The sequence below is a fragment of the Falco naumanni genome, chromosome 5 (genome assembly GCF_017639655.2).
Source record: "Falco naumanni isolate bFalNau1 chromosome 5, bFalNau1.pat, whole genome shotgun sequence".
In the NCBI taxonomy this organism is placed as follows: domain Eukaryota; kingdom Metazoa; phylum Chordata; class Aves; order Falconiformes; family Falconidae; genus Falco; species Falco naumanni.
The window spans coordinates 65,904,061-65,921,572 of NC_054058.1; the positions used below are offsets into that span (position 1 = coordinate 65,904,061).

At 37.2% G+C, this 17,512-nt stretch overlaps 1 long non-coding RNA gene across 1 annotated transcript in view; it reads left to right on the forward strand.

Moving 5' to 3' along the window:
- The window catches only part of LOC121088682, a 168,448-nt gene that overhangs the window by 93,535 nt on the left and 57,401 nt on the right, over nucleotides 1-17,512 (forward strand). Inside the window, exon 2 of the long non-coding RNA XR_005828012.1 lies at nucleotides 12,247-12,282. This is a non-coding gene — a long non-coding RNA (uncharacterized LOC121088682). The remainder of the gene's footprint in view (nucleotides 1-12,246; nucleotides 12,283-17,512) is intronic.

The following is a 17,512-nucleotide window of genomic DNA, read 5'->3' on the forward strand; positions in this document are numbered from 1 at the left end:
CCTATTGGTGATTTTCTTTTTGGAATTTCCTCAGTGCCCAGGAAATAAAGGAGACTGAGATAGGAATGGAAAAAGATGACTCCCTAGCACTTCCCCTCTCAGTTTATTCCTACCTTTCTAATCATGCAAATGTTTTCTCTAGAAGCTTCTTTTATTTTAGGGTCCTTGAAAGTCACATTCCTATTCCACCGAAGTGCTATCATTCCAGAATAAGTTTTGTGCCTGAAAATACTGTCACATCACTAATACACATCACATTGGTTACTACATTGTATAGGTCAGCATGTCATTAGTAATGGATGCATATGAGCTAAAGAAACTAAAGAAGCACTGAACTTACAGTCATTATTTCTTCCTAATGGAAATGGCCTGTCAGGGCTCTGAACACTAGCACTCCAGCCAAAGCCACAGCAGCAGAAAGAGATGAGAGCTAGCGCAAGCCTGTAGGAGCTTAGTCTAAATAGGCAAAGCAAAGTGGGGAGAAAAGCTGAGGAAATGGAATATAGATGTAGAAAGACAGAGGGAATAGCCTGAAAATCACAGAGCGCAGCTAGATGATGACAAATCTGGGAAAAGAATTAGCTCCATAAACTCCCAGTTCAGGGCATAATCTAGCAGGTTTGGTGGGTGTCTATACGGGGAACGTATCCATTTTGTTAGTCTTTCACAAGCTAGTCTAGAAAGAAAAGAAGAAAAAAAACCCTGGGTATAAAAGACACTTGTTTGAAATAATAATGTTCTTGGAGGGGGGGAGGATATTTTAAATGTCATTGCTACCCACTATTGCATACATTGATGATCCCCCTGGTCAGGACGACCACCACACAGAGAGAGTCCAGCCAGTATAAATACCATAGGCATTTGTTACGTAACAAACCTTTATCTATTTACCTTGCAGAACATGAGATCGATCTGCTCTGAGCTTTGGTCTTTTCACAGTCATAAATATTATTGTTTCCCATTCATAGTAACTGCAGAAATAGCAGGGATACTGCTGATGGGAAGATGGTGACCTTACTTATTACACCATCTGTGCACTCTTGAGAACCCTATAATTGAAACATTATATGTTGACTCACCTTTTTCTTATGATGTATTGTAACTTCTCAAGGCTAGAGTTTTCAGTCATGGTTTTTCAGAGTTATATCTGAGAGACAGATTTTAAATCTATTCCACTCTAAGAGAAGCTGGTCCTCCTCAAGAAACTCTCTTTTCTAGTTATTTTATTTCATTAAAACAAATGTTCTAAACAATTCCTTTTACTTTTATAGTCCAGTTCATTCTTGAATAATGTTTTACTACAAGGTGTGCTATTAACCAGGGAGGATTCAAAAGTATACATGGGCCATTCAGGACTCCAGCGTGTCAACACCACACAACCTATTTCCCCCTCAAAGACCCCTATACCTTTCTTACACCAGATATAGGGATAAAAATATCCTCCCACTACTACTGTATCTTGCAGGTGTTATCCCCTCTGTTCCACTTGTCTCCTGCAAAACCTGTCATGTAGGTGCTACCTTCAGCTCCTCTCTGCTTTTATGTCCCAAAACAAGGAACCAAGAATGTGTCTAAAATGTGTTTACCTGCCAGTGGACATACTACACTTGTAGAGGCAGCCTGTGCCATTTGTCTTCCTGGGAGATAGTTCGTGATGGGAAGCAGTCAGATCATCTGCATATCATCCTCCAGGACATTCACCTGATGACTTATTATCCGTGGTACATTAGCCTAATATGGAGAGCAAATATGTTTCCAGCTTGACTAATATGTTTGCCTAAGTATCTTTTGAGGTTTGGCCCTTGTTCTGTCAGATGTTCGAAGGATGCTGATATCCAGAAGACATTTCCCCCAATGAACTCTATGAATGTTGCTCATCTACCAGGGCTGGCTGTAGCCTCACCCACACAGCTGAGGGATGAAAGAGCACAAGGTGTGGCTCATTATCTATGACAGCTTTCCACCCCCATGGCGAAATCAGCTCTCTTTCCTGGCTGAAAGCTCAGTGATTCATGCATTTTAGCCTGTTGTCCCTACGACACCAGCCAAAACATGGGAGGGACTTTTAAGGCCAACTGTTTCCCTAGCTGTGGAAATTGTATTCCCTCTAAACTGATACATAAAATAATCCTAATGATAACCAAGCAATGCTTTGGAGCTTCTTATCACCCTGGCTATATTTTTTTTCATATTTCACCATTTTATGCTAGCCAATTGCTAGTTAAAAACCCTGCTGAAAAGCATGTCACCTGCTGTAGCAATAGCTGAGGAGAATATGTTACAAGAAGTTATAGAGGAAGATACTTACAAGTGAGAAAACACATCTGAAATATTCTCAGATTTTGGAAAGCTTGCTCACCAGATAACCAGAGATCTAATTACAAAAGAAAATTGAATCATTGATACTTGACTGTCTGGAAGCACTGAGGTTTCTAGGCAGATACTATGTCCTGTCCACCCTTACACACAATCCCCCCATTGCACCTAGTAGTACCTTCTGGATATTTTAGGGTTCAGTGTTGTGGGAGGTTTCCAGAGACTTTCCAAAGGCTTTTCAAGAGGACACTAGTTTATATAAAGTCCTGTGGAACAACTGAACCCAATTCTTGGCTCTGACAATTGCCTGACAGGTAAAGGGCACAAAGGCAAGTTCTACTTCCTCAAATATAGCTTGAGTTTTCCACAGTGAGTTAGATGCCTGAATAAAGTCAAGGATTCTGATATAGATCTCCTTATGACAGATGGGATACTGTTAAGGATCTGAAACACTATGAAGTTTACTAAGGTAGTAGTAAGGAATTATTATTGGGAACAGTTTTGAGTGAAAATATTTAATTCCCTTAATTCTTTGGAAAAAAAAATCTCTTACCTTTGAGAAGGGGCATGTTATTTCTCACCTAAAATTCCTGGCATCATTTCCAACTTCTTTCCTCTTAATAGAAAGATGTTCCAGAACACTGCTTCCACATTTTGCATATTTTAAATAATGAATGTCTTCTGAAAGAAAGTATGAAAATTATGCTTGGCTTTGGTTACTAGCGAAGTTAACATAAGCTACTTAGATTACTGTTATAAAAATGTTATTCAAATGTTTTTACCAATGTAAGTCTATATTGAGAGCTTGATCATGAATGGCTTTTGTTCTTCAAGTTCTTCTTGACCTGCATAATCCTTTGGTTTAAATTCTTGGTGGAAAATAAAAGCGCATTAAAGAAATCATGCTCTGTATACAAATAATTTTTCGTTATTCACATAACGAAGGAGTAGTCTTCCTATTATGCATTGCTTTCTTCTTTCACTGAAATATTTCTTCACATCCAAAAAAAATATATAGCTTTGAATCACAAAGGTCTAAAGTTTGACAATGTGTTAAAATACTTTCACTGTAGTAATTTAAAATAGGCTGTAGAAATTGCTACTTTTTCTGTCAACCACAATACTACAAAAGATTTGCAAAGGGAAAAATATACACCCTGTCTTTTTTGCTGGCCTATGTACAATTTCCTAACAGCTTTCTACATTTAAAAAAAAAAGAAAGCAAGAAGTAAAAAAAAAGAACAAACAACAGAGTAAAACTAAGGGAAGTTTCAGAAGGTATCAGAGAAATCCATGTTGTACTGAAGAGACAAAGAATTTCAACTTCCAAAGAATACTTCTACCAAAGTAGCAAAACTAGACTGAGGAAAGGGAAGGACATTCAGCATGTTCATACTGCCATGAAAACGCACCCTGTCGTGGTGTGGCTTCTTTCCTCCTCTGGACTTCAACCCGCATAGTGGTGTTGGTGAATGCACTGTTGTTATTGGTGAAGTTAATGGTTTTGGTATTACTAGTTAATCGATAGAGATTCCCATTTTCAGGTGTCCTGGTATTCATTCTCATAGATGATTATCCTCAGGAGTATTATAATTTTTTGAAGTCATCAGCTGATGGCAGTTATGGAAGAAAAATATTACATACGATGGGGATGAAGTGGATTGAGCAAGGTCACTGAAGTGATTTGGGGGTTACTTTACCTGTTCAATCCCCATCTTGCACCCAAAACATTCATCTGCATGGTGTGTTCTTCCCTTGAAAACCTAAATCACAGACATTACATCTTTTCCTTTTCTGTGGGAGTGTGGTAGCATACTGCCACCCTCTGCTGGAATATACATGGACCAAGCAAGTTCTCCACCTCCCAATGCCTATTTAGAAAGAAAAGTGTGAGTTGCACCATATTTTCTTGTCCAATATAGGAAAAAAATAAGGAATGTGGAAGGTTCATTTGACATCATACTTTAAAAAAACAGGGAAATGAGAGGTTCTGAATGTTTTTGTAATTAATTTTATTGCAAGGCAAATGTGCACTAAGTACATAAAAATCTGTTCCTACGACTCTTCCCAAGGAAGTAATGGCAAGGAGAATTTTGATGGAGTTTGGTCGGGGAGCTTTGGTGTTACTGGTTGCAGACTTGTAGACCTCTGGGGATTCCTTGGTTGCCTCAAACTTTACAACCATGCTGAAAGGACTTAGACAAGCTTCCACTTAAGGACTTTTTGCAGTACTTCTAAACTCTGCTAGTGAACAACTGAAAGCAGATTGACACACAAGTCCAGCTACTGTTGCTTCTTTATATGAACCAACGTCTACTTGGTATTACTCGGGTTATAAGCCAGAACTCCCTGATTCGTTACAGTGAAATCAATGTATTTTGAGTTAAAAAAGCAAATAAAGGGTGTGATGAGATGGTCAGGCATAAATTATTTAAACAAGATCAAAAGATCAACAACTTTGCCTGTATGATTGTTCTAAAGAGGTACAATAGGGCCCATGTTTTTGAAAGTGAGTGATGAAACCTGGCACCTTCCTTTCTGCTTGTCCAGTTTGGGCGTTTAAATGCAGGTAAATGATGCTCAGTCCTCTCTGAGTATCAGACTTCTCCAAAATATTTAAACCCAATACCAACAGGCTGAAAACCACTAATCACCTCTGAAAGCTTTTCCATCACCACTAATGCACAGGATGAGTTCAGTTTCTAAAAAAAAATAATAAAAAAAAAAAAGAGCTACTGAGATCAAATTCTGACCATATGGGAGTTACAAGAAGGTCTCAGCACAGGAATATTCCATCATGTTAATTGATTACTGCAATATGTTGCACACAAAGAGAAGGAAGGAAAAAGAACGTTACGAAGATGTTCCAGCAGGTCCCGTCTTTGAGTAATGCAGATCACTGAGAATTTATTGCCCAAGAATTTACTGCTTTTATTCACATTTGGCTCTGATTTAAGGATCTGATCCAGATTCTTGAAACAAATGGTAGACAAAACCTTGACTGTACTTGAGCTAGGTTCTTTACAAAATGAAGTTAACTATTAAAAACTATACACAGCTTATCCAGGACAATCAGATCTTTGCAGCTAGCAGTCCAGAGCTGTTGCACAACACTGACTTAAATGGTAGTTTGACAAGCTTTATGATAGTTTCATGATCATACTCTATGTATGATCACCTAAGATTTTTTCACTGATAATATCTGATAACTTGGATTTATATTAGGTAAGCAAGAACAGAAGGCATTATTTTGGGTAATCACCTACTCATAAAGTGTTGTTCACATTTATTTCTTATCCATGCTGCATTCATTATTTCTGTACAAAAATGCCTTCATTCTCTGTGTTAGAACCTCAGCTATATGTAACAACAAAAAAAAAATATAAATAAATGGAGGCAGCTATAGTGTAAGCACAAGAAAAACCATGATAGTTTGGGAGGGAAAGTGTAGCATAAGGGAAAAGTTGGGTTAACATTAAAGCTCAGTGTTTCATCATCTTCACTAATAATTTGGAATTTAAAATCAATTCAAATTGCTAACACATGAGAGCTTTCAATAAAATCATGGTGACTGGACTTATGAGCCATCTCTGCCATATATGCAGCTTAACTGCATTACCGTGGTCAAAGCACTGAATTAAAGGGAGTCAGGAGGAGGACAAGGGAGGAGAGACAAGAGCTCCTAAAACCTCTATAAATCCAACCTCCCTCCTTCCTACTGCTGTCATTAGATTTCTATTCTGCCACTGAATAGTCTCAGGTAGGGCTTTAGCATTTGACAAATGAGGGCAATTTGAGGATTTTGTACTTGTGGATACATTGTAGGACTTCCTGTGTGACTTAAAAGCATTTTTCTTGTAAATCAAATATTACCTTGGAAAATAACAATACTGGCAAATGAAACCAGTGAGGTGCCACTCAAGACTACAGTCCTGCTTTAATCATGTTGCTCTTTGAGAATTTAAAGCTTTTAATCATGCCAGGCTGCCTTGTTTTGGGTTAAAATTCATGGGAATTTACTGATATTATTTTGGCCACTGGAGATCTCACTTACTAATATAACAGGGACTTTACTGAAGTCATGGCAAGTTTTTGCATTATTATTTTTTGAATGCATTGCAATGACTGCAAAGTTCAAACCTACATAAGTTCATGTGACAAAGTTAATGAAAAATAGGCTTAATTTCCAATGATTTTGCCTCTTTTCCTCTGTATTTTGTCTGCAGGCTATGCATTAGCAACTGGTTCAGTCTAAAACCAGCACATTTTGATTACTTCATATCTTCATAGCAATAGCCTGTGTTGACTTTTGCATTAGTGCTATAACTTTAAATTAAAAAATACGTAAATGTTTTTGCATCTTATGTATAGTTTTATATCTATGCTGGTTTTAGCATGCAGTCAAGGCCAGTGTGGTCTTATGACTGGGTACAGGACAACAATTAACTGTGTCACTCAATAAAGAAATTCTTTATCTTTCAGATGAATTACCAAATAAGCACCTACAAGATACCAGCCCAAATTATAAAACCAAAGCCATCAGAAGATAGTGTTGGGTTTTTTTTCCTCCTAGGTTTAAGGAGAAACCTAAGGGCTGGCAGCAAGTATCAAGGGTAATTTCTATTTCCTTCCCCTACTCTGCATGTTTGCATCTACACAGCACTGAGAAGGTCTAGAAACCAATAGGGGCAGATAATGTATGTAGCATACCATTATAAATACATAACCAAACAAAATTAGAAAATGGTACCAACTAGTTGCTATTGCAAATAAACACTGGAAAGACATTTTTTATCTTTATGAGCATGTAAGTCTGATTTTACAGAAGGCGCTACATGAAGGTCTAAGCCTTTTGAATGTTCCTTCAGCAGTAATATTCCTTCTGTTGACAAATCTTTTAAATACCTTATGCAAGCATCACTTCATGCAAATCAGATTTTCAGAGGTGCCATATGAGAACACATGCATTAGATCTAAATCCACCAGAATGCCAGGGATAAACACATGTTGCTGAATCATGGGAAGATCAGAAAAAATTTTAAAAAGCAGTCTTTCTAGAATGTAGATTAATTTCTTCATAACCCCATTTTCCAGACAGATTTATTTCTGAGTATCAAGTTTTGAGTTCATCTTAGTTTGTGTTTCTGAACCCGACTGTCAGCCAGGTATTTGAAAAGCCATCTATTTCTCAGACATTTAAACTAACCTATTCATGGATATGCATGGCTTGTAAACCTACTTCCATATACCAATCTTAATGAGATTTTGCTCTTCAGCCTTCTAGTTATGGGCAAAACAATCTGGTTTTGTGACTCCAGAGTGTATGCTTTGAATGTGAAATAGACTTGCACGTTTCTGTCTCTCACTTTGGTATCTGGGTGACAATTTATGTTATGCACAGAGAAACACAGTTCTAAATCAGTAATAAAAAACACTTTAACCTTACTTAATTTTCTGGATTTCACCTATGCTCAGTGGTGTGTAAGCACAGAAAATTTACTGAAGTGTCAGTCTAGAAAACAGAGGTCTCAAAAAAACCCTATATAATTGTTAATAGCAATTGTGTCCAAAATATACCTCATTTAATATGGAATAAAGGATGTATAAGCCATTCCCAGTGCAAGCACAATGCCAAACAGCTCAATAGATTTTATATTTCTCTCAAGAAGCTGAAATTGTTAATTAACCAAATTCAGTTAGTGAAGTATAAAGGACTGTAGCACCACAATTCTAGCCATTTAACCTTTAAGAGCTATGAATTATTAGCATTATGAAGTTGCTTGTGTATAGATTGAGAACTTGTCTTCAGTCTCCCTAGGTGCTTGCTATGGACATGCTTACGTGACTGCCAGTGCCTGAGCAACTGCACTCAGCCGACATACTTCTTGCCAGTTGATCCACGTTATCTAACCTTCTGCAAGCTCCACTCTTATCCCAATTGTAAAACATGGCAAATAGTCTTAAATCACCATCGGGATAGTATAATACATTTAATTTGCATTTACAAGAGGAGACAAATGCACTTAGACTCAAAAAAGCAGAAGTTTATCAAGGCACCTTCATTTACAGTGTGCAACAGCACATGAGCACTGGGTCAGATGACTTCCAGAGGTCCCTTCCACCCTAACTTTTTTTCTGGGATTCTATTACTAATGTAATTTAGTGACTAAATTGCACGAAAGATTTGCAAACACTGAACTCTGATAGCCAAGGAATGTAACCAGAACATCTCAGTTAGAGGAATCATCACTATGCTGACATTACGCTGCATCTTACCTGAAGGAACTCTTATTTGAAAGGAAAGGGATTTCAATTACTAATGAATAAGGTGCCGACACAAAAGTGTTATATTGAAATATCTGCAGCCCAGACCAGCCAACCACTTATGTCTCTGAAGTGCATGTAGCCTTTAGTGCTGGCAAAGAATCTCTTAAAGCTTAGCTGGATCAAGAATAAATTGTTAAGGAGACGTGAGAATGGGAGTAGTACCAAACTCACTGGTGAGGTAGAGGCTACAGGGAGATAGGTTATAGCCCCAAGCTTTATAGGTTGAAAGCTCCTGATTTGTTATTGGACAATACATATTTTATAACATGGAGCTTGTCCTTCATAGTCTACTGGTCTCATCCACTTCTGAGCAAAAGCCTGACACTATCTGTCTGAATTATGAAGGCTGATCCAAAACAAGTAATGTTCCCATCAATACAGAATGGGAAACCCAAAACAGACAAACTGGAAAGGCAGATGACTCAAAGGACTTAGTGCTGGACCTGTAACACTTCCTTATCTCACATTCACTGAGAATTACAAATACACATGCTCTACAAAGTTAAGCGAAATGGTTTTATTATTGATTTAAAAGATTCAAGAATTTCAAAGTCACGTGCAGAATGATACCACTGTAAGTCACAAAATCAATTCATTCTTTTAAAAGAAAAATCTCCATTTAGGAACAGAAAAACAGCTTTTTGAATGTACTAGGCAGGCAGTTCAATTTGTAGTAGAGCTGTTGTTCACGGAAATTTCAAAGCACCATATTTTCCATGATTTAAATATTTTTTTAAAAAAAATAAAAATTTTAGATAATGTAAATTATGCTGTCATCTGATGTATGATGTGAGCCTGCCAAATACTTGGACTGCACCAAAGGAATAATTTCACAGTTATGTGCATTTTTATTTAGCTCGGCTTCATTTTCACAACTCCATTGTACTGGTATTGAAGAGCCCATTTGACAGTCCTGTTCTGTGTGGGCAAGCAGTGAAGAGGATGGATCTTGCTTTAGGTGACAGGACACATCAGGCAAAGAAGAAGCAAAGGGGAAGGTCAGAAGTGACCAACATAAAGTGAAGAGCCAATATGATAGGAAAAAGGACATTTTTGGTTCATGGCTTGCTTAAGTAATAAAGGAGGAAACAACGCAAAGGCATCACACCGGAAGTAGCTTACGATCTCACTCCTTAGTAGCCTATGTGGGATGAGCAGGAATTGCCATTCCTAACACAGACTTATCTTCTACCTAAATACCTACTGCGATGGGTGGGTGTACTGTACACAAGTGGTCTCTGGACCAAACAAGAATGCAGCTTGAGCAGTAAGGATAGAAAATGAAACGGTGGTAGAGATTTTTTTAGGGTTTTTATTAATTAATTAAAAGGATTAAGTTGTTATAAGTTTATGATCCTAGATACAAATAAAACTATTAAAATCAAAGGGAATAAATTGCGTGAGAACTTTAATGTACACATACTTGATTTCATTTTTTTGAGCCTTTCAAGCCACAACAATGCATACCCAGACACAAAATAACCCCAAAACCACCAGTCTAGAAAACATTATACTCCAATAATTTTGAGGTTGAGATTACCTATTCAGTAATAAAATCCTTGGTACTTCCACCCTTGTTTTTAGCATTTTCAGGCTGGATCACTTTAACACAAACAGCAAAACTCCAAACATTTGTTAAGATCGGTCATGGTTTATCTTATCTGTTTCTTGGGGCTTCCTATCACCAACACTTACCTGAAGATTTTCACAGACTGCATATTTGAGTAGTATTATGCTCTCCCAAGTGACTTGAATCAGAGATCTAGAGCTTGTGACTGTGGCAGCCTGACAGACTCCTCATCACTGTCAACCTTCTTTCTCATATGACATAAAACTGGAGGGTGGGTGCAACACCACTTTGTATTTAGCTTAACAAAAGGAAACAATCTGTTTAAAATATTCTGTACTGACTGGACAACAGTGATTTTCTTTGTTGCTCCAGTCCAAATACTATTCATTCCCTACATTCTGGACGTAATAATCCTCCTAAGTAGCCATTGGCTCAGGTTTAATCACAACTTCATTTTTCAGGTGAGATAATATCATTTTCCATGCAGCTTGGGTGGGCGAGTCCTGCTTAGTGCCTGGTTTGTAGCTATGGTCCTCAGTGGCTACACACACGCTAGTGACTGAGAGAAATAAAATTTAGTCTGCTCATTTTATAATGCCATTTAGAGTCTCGTGGTATTGGTAGCATGTTAAACTTTTGCTTTCTGAATTTACAGTAGACACATTGAGTGAGTATTAAGAAACTGCCTAATGTTTTTATCTTGTTCATGTATAAGACTGAATTTGAGCATGCAAATAGACCTTTTGAAGTTACAGAGAATTTGCATGTGATATTATACATACGCTTTAGCAATGTGCTTCATGTAACTGTTGATGATTTTTGTCCTGACCATTTTAATGCCCATTCTAGTATCTGTCATGCATGAAATTCCTCTTACTGACACACTTATACAGATAATCTGGCGTTTAACTCCTATCTTTACTGAGTCAGGTTCCTTTTGCTTTCATCTTTACTCTAAGCCAATACAGTGTTCGGTGATTACCTTTATCAATCTCCCTGCACTAAGTTCGAGTATAGTCACTAAACAAACTGCACTATAAACAACCTGTTTGGTACGTAGATAAGAACCGGATCCTCTTAATCCCAAATTGTTATTACTTCAGGCCCCATATGTGTAATTTAAGGATCAAAGCCTGAATTGCTATCATAAATGCAATTCAATAACAAGGAAAACCTGAAAGATTTTCAGATAAATAAAATCAGAATAAATCAATGTAAACCCCTAACCATTTCTCTCACATCGTTTAATGTATTTAATTTCATTCTGCTTTTTTCTTTGTCAGGTCAACAAATAGAAAGCACTCAAGGTGTTAATCAGCTGAACAGGTAAGAGTCAAGTTTTCCCTAGGACTTCAGAATTTCATACTAATTCTATTTTTCTACTCTATAATATAAGGTTATAACAAATTTATAACATTATAATTTAGTTATCAGATCTTGTTTCCAATTCCTATAATCTTAATTACACTAATTTTTCACATTCTTTTCTGTGCTTTATTTTCTTTTAGGGAACTTTCATAAATCCTTTCAGTTATTTATCATATGATTAATATTTTTTCTCCTTATTTTAGTTAAAAATATCTTAGGATTATCAATAAAATACTAGTTAATTGGTAATAAGAAGGGGGGGAAATGTCTACAGTTTGATGTGAATTGAAATATTGGAAAGCACTTCAATATATGGGATAGATCAGCTGTGTAAACATCCAAAGTATATTGCCCGGAGTTTTAAACATAAATTCTGCATTCTCTCTCCTTCACTTATATATACGCAGATGCATGCAACAAGATAATGCATGCAACTTCAGTATATTCTACCTGAGATCATTCAAACTTTATCAATAGAATTTAATCAATAACTGAAAAGTAATCGTGGGCTCCCAACCTGTACTTAAATTATACTTCTTCTTTCTATAATAAAGGTTTAATTACTGTTTACAAGGGCTGAAAAACTAGAAGAAAAACGACAGCTAATTTAAATATTTACTTGAACATCATAGAGTAAATACATGTCTCTTTTCTTCTTTCCTTAGATATTCAGTTCTTTTCAAAAGAATAGCAAGGAGTAGGTAAGTTGCAATGATAAATTACTCTTTCCAGTTTCATATTCTATTTATAGCCTTTTCACTCCTTAGTGGTTTTAATTTTGGGGGAATTTATAAGTTTTCACACTCCCATGCATTTTTTAAGAAATAATTTATTACAATTCATATTTCTTTCTTTTCAAACTTATAATCCAATTATTTTCCCAGTAAACAAGAATTCCTCCTTTTTATATGAAATGAACTACCAGCAAAAGTGGTTTCTGATTAGACAAGCTAATTTTGAAAGGACAGGTAGAATCAAGCAATGAAATAGACAAAAATAATAGAGCATACCTTGTTAGAAAACAAATGGAACAGACTTTGGAGACAATTAACACAGGAGATACTTAATGCTGAGATATGTTATACAAGCTTTGTCTTATTTATTTACTGCTATAAATCACAGTCAATTTCCTTAAATAATGTACTGCGAACACCTAGCTAACATCACATTTTTTTAAACAAATGCCACTGTAATTCTGTGTATTCTTTCTTACTTTGCACAGAAAGACCAGCACCCTTTGGAGGAGGGTGTGTGTATACATATGTATGTGTGTATGGATTGATGGATGGATGGATGGATGGATGGATAGACATAGAATAGATAGATAGATAGATAGATAGATAGATAGATAGATAGATAGGTAGATAGATAGGTAGGTAGGTAGGTAGGTAGATAGATAGATCGATCGATCGATCAATCCAATCAGGGAAAGTGTTCTAACAACATTCAGGATGAATCCGATGGATATACAGGATTTCTTTTGCATTGGATTTCCAAATGACTAAATTGCAGACTGCAGGACATTTCTTGCTGGGCTTTATTCTGTTTTAAGCAGCACTTTTCATTGGGCTGTTGGGAAAATTGTCAGTCAGGTGGTCTGAGGGATATTTTTCCCTATATTGCCTGTTCACTGAATGTAGTGAGGTTCTGTTTCTAAAAAGAAGCATAAACAAGGAATTTTTTTGAGTAGAAAACTGGCTTGGTAGGCTTTTGAGGGGGAAAAAAAAAAAAAAAAAAAAAAAAAAAAAGCCTGTTACTCTTATCCTTTTATGTTCTGGAAATGAGCGTATGTTTACATAGTTGGAAAGAAAGAATCAAGCTAGTATTAAAAAGATCCCTGGCCCATTGTGATGACTTGCCACCTCCAATGGAAACAATCTTGCAAGGCCAAACTTTGTCAAACTCCAGAAGTTAAGGGTAAACAATACCAGTTTTAGGACTTTTAAAATGTGTACAGAATAATCAAAGTGAAATCCCAAGTTCTTTAGTACAGATGTATGATCCTGACTGTGTCTGTTGAGCTTTTTATTCAGCAGTTAAGCAACTGGCAATTTAGTTCAGAAAGCTAACATGCAGTTGCATATCCCTGTTCTGTGTAGCTGATGGGGTTTTTTTGTTTATCTGAAGCTAGAGAAATTTTATATAAGACCTGTTTGTCTCACCTGTAAGAAATAGAAATGCATTCTCTTTCCTTAGCAGTAATACTTCCTCGGCAATTTTCAAGACTGCTTTCAAACAGTAGAGAAACATTATGTGCAACTATTAAGACATCAGAGTTTGACATAATTCTCTAACTGTATATTGTATGATTGCATTTTACATCAAACGGTAAAATTTACTGCTGTGAGAGATTCAGTTATAATAGTATTTCTTCATCAACTGCCTTCAACTAGAAGGTTGCTGAAGCAAGCAGTTGATACACAGTGGTTTAAAAAGGAACTGGACAACGTTATAGGGAGTCGAGATGCATTTCCTCAGCAACCCGCAGCTATGAAGGGTGTAGGAAATGCTTCATTTTCTCTGGGGACATGAGAATCTGAGTGGTGAACTTTCTCATGTGATTTTGAGAAAAAATTACACCAAGGAGTCAATGCAAGACTTCAACAGCAGGCTCAGGCACCATGAATGGTTAAGGATACTGTCCTCCAAATCTACCTATGGACCCAATCCAATGTTCACTGTCAAATTGCTCCATCTTCCTCTTTCTGTGGCTTTACCTTATTAGCAGGAGTTGTGCTGCTTCCTATTTGTCTTGTGATCTCTGAATGTCTTGGTATCACATGGAAAAACAACACTATAAAAAGCTTCCAACAATTTCACAGGGAGAATTTGGTCCTCTTGGCACCTTTACCTCCTTGAAACCAGGAAAAATAGAAACAGAGTCCTCCTTCATAAAGCTAGTCTTGGATTTGAGTAGCCAGATTCTTCCTTACAATGAGAGACCTCTGCAGGAGAGTTGGTTTGGATAGAGATGTGTCAGGCACTATGCCTCAGTGTCCCCCACTTAAATAAATCCTACCATCTTGAGTCTGAGGAGCAGCTCTTTACAGTCCAGCCAAAATAGCATAAGGATGCGATCACTTATAAATATAAGTGTGTTCCCCCACTAGCATAGACTCAAACCTAAGAAAGAGCCATCAAAAAGACTTCATTTTAAATGTCTGATGATTTTTAAAGTCATCAGTAGAAATGTAGCAAATACAACCAGTACCATAAACAGCCAACCTCTAGTCTTGAAGAAGGGAAGGGAATCATGAGTCTTTATCTCTTTCTGCAGTCCCTGGGTGGGACCCACATGCTGTGGCAGTGGGCAGAATAAACTGTTGTCTTGTGCTTTCACACCTTGTTTGAAACCAGTCCTGCTTCTGTTTGTACTGCAAACTTCAGTTTCACCTAATGCATTAGTAGGAAAAACTTCAATGGCATTTCTGGAGAAATGAAAATAATCCCGCTAAATGCATGGAAGGCTCTTATTACAAAAAATATTAACTCATTCCATCTCTGTTTCCTACTTTATACTTTTATTTTTCAGCACTCAGGCAACTAATCAAATGTATGGGTTTGCTTTTTGTTTTGGTTTTTTTTTTGTGGTCAATGGCAACCTATTCCTAAGTACTACTTATACTAAAACTTTTTTATTTACTTCCAGACACTTCCCCTTATTAACTTCCTCTTGAAGATTACACTGCCAAATCCCTCTTATCTCTTGTGTCTGTACCTGGAAACCATCCTGAACTGCCTTCTCTCCCTTACTCGGCCAAATTCCACCTTAATACAGATCCAGTAAAACAACTTCATAGTTTCAACGTCTAAAATCTCTGTCTGTGTCTGTCTCCCTGTCACTAAATCCAGTGTTTTCAGGTGTTTGCTACTAATGCCATGCTGCATGTCTAGAGTTAGAGTCACACACAATTTTCTACTTATTCCTTCCTCTACTACATCAGTTCCCTTTTTGTCACCACTTTCTGGATGTACGCTGCCAGAGGAGCAGAAGATGCACAAAATTGTGCTGGGACATAGAGCCAAGACCAGAATATGAACCTCTAGTACCTCAGCACAGGGCATGAGGTTGGATTTGTAGTATGCATGGTGTCAAGATTTTGGGGTAATTTTGAATGCACCACCATTCCTTGCTTCTGAACCTTTGCCTAATTTTGTATCATTTCTCACCTCTATTCTCAGTTTACCAAAGGGACCTTGTGATTTCCTCTTGAAAGCTCCTACCTTAAACATTCTTTCCAAGATTATTACCTTTCTGGCCTCGTGATTTCTCTTAGAGTACCCATTCATTTCCTGTGACTATGCTCCTTACTAATGGAGCTTATTTTTGTACGGATTAGAGTCCTTCTGCATTTCAGAAGCCCTTAAATATCAGAGAACCACTCTGTCAGAGAACCACTGCACAAATGCATTTACAATTGAGTACCCCATGTGTTAGTAAATATGACTGAATCCGGACTTGCCTACCTGTTCCTGTTCACTCTAATTATATATGTATTCAGTAAAGAACAAAAGTGAAAGATTAAATAGCCATCTAGGTTTGTGGAAAGCTAAGTTTCAGTCAAGACAGTCATTGCATAATTCTGCATGCGTTTTTTGTAAGTCATATTTTCATTTCTCATGGGAGATGTTGCTAGGAAAGACTTTTGCTTTCTCAGGCAGCTCATACTAGAATCAAATGTGACACAATTTAGTAGTTGCCGTAATATCAGTTTTCATTTGATTTCTTTTTGTTTGGTTGGTTTGTTTTGGCCTAAGTTTATGTGTAGGCCAGGGTTTCATGCTGCCACAGACCAAAAGATTTAACACATAGGCAGATTGTCCTTTAAGTCACAGTTGTCTTAGGACACATGTAGGGAAGTGTACGGGAAGGCACAGAGACAAGCCTAGGAGCTCGGATTGGATCCCTCCCATGGAAACAGAAAGGGTGATGTGTTGCTGTTTTAGCCTGAATGGGTATGAGATACAAGGGTGGAAAGACATCTGAGTGCAGGAAACATAGTGATGGAAGAGTGAGAACCATCCTGAGGAAGAGAACAAAGTGCCAGAAGTAGGTTGTAACAGGAACCAGCTGTGATTTCAAACATGTTGAGAATAAACTCCTCCAGCATAGCCCTGTGATGGAGATTGAGGACCAGGGAGGTCTCTGAGGGATGGTGGTGAATGACCTAGCCAGGAGACAATGAAGATTTCAAGGCTTGCCTTTATTTCATTAGAAAGTTGAGCAAAATCACCATATTTCCTGGGAAATAGTTCTGTACTGATGAACCAGCATTTTGTGTAAGACAAATATTCTGTTGACAGTTTTGACCACCTCTATTTTCAACATCAGGAGATCTTGTGCTACTTCTTTCTGTCATATCCACTCTGATCCCTGATGCCAGAATTGTCATCTTTAGTTATATTTCCACATTGCCTGCAACACTGACTGGAGGCCATAGACTACAGCATGAATAGTCATAGAAATCAAGACCTAAGGTGTTTTCATCTCCATGTCTATCTAATTGATAGCCACTCTAACTAATGCTGCCAGAAATTGATACTGTCACATCACAGATCAGGCCTGAACAAGTGAACCATATGCAACATTCCAGATATTTCTGGTATTGCTGGCACATAAATATACTACAGCAAAACCTCAAGCTGTAAAATACGGATAGTTTGTACCCAAGCACAGTATAATCACAAGTGGTGACACTGCCCTCCTTTCTTTTGCTGATTTACATTTAAGTTTAGTTCACTTTTTACATTTATTTCTCCTTTTAATTTTCCCTTTTCATATAAGGGAAATTATGATCTTATGAAGCTGACATTAAATGATCAAACAATATTGAACAACCTAATGAAAATCTTAAGCAAAAGTCATTGTGAATTAGGTATTTGCTAAACTGACAACAGAAGCCTTTGTAAACCTGATATTGTTCTTATGTA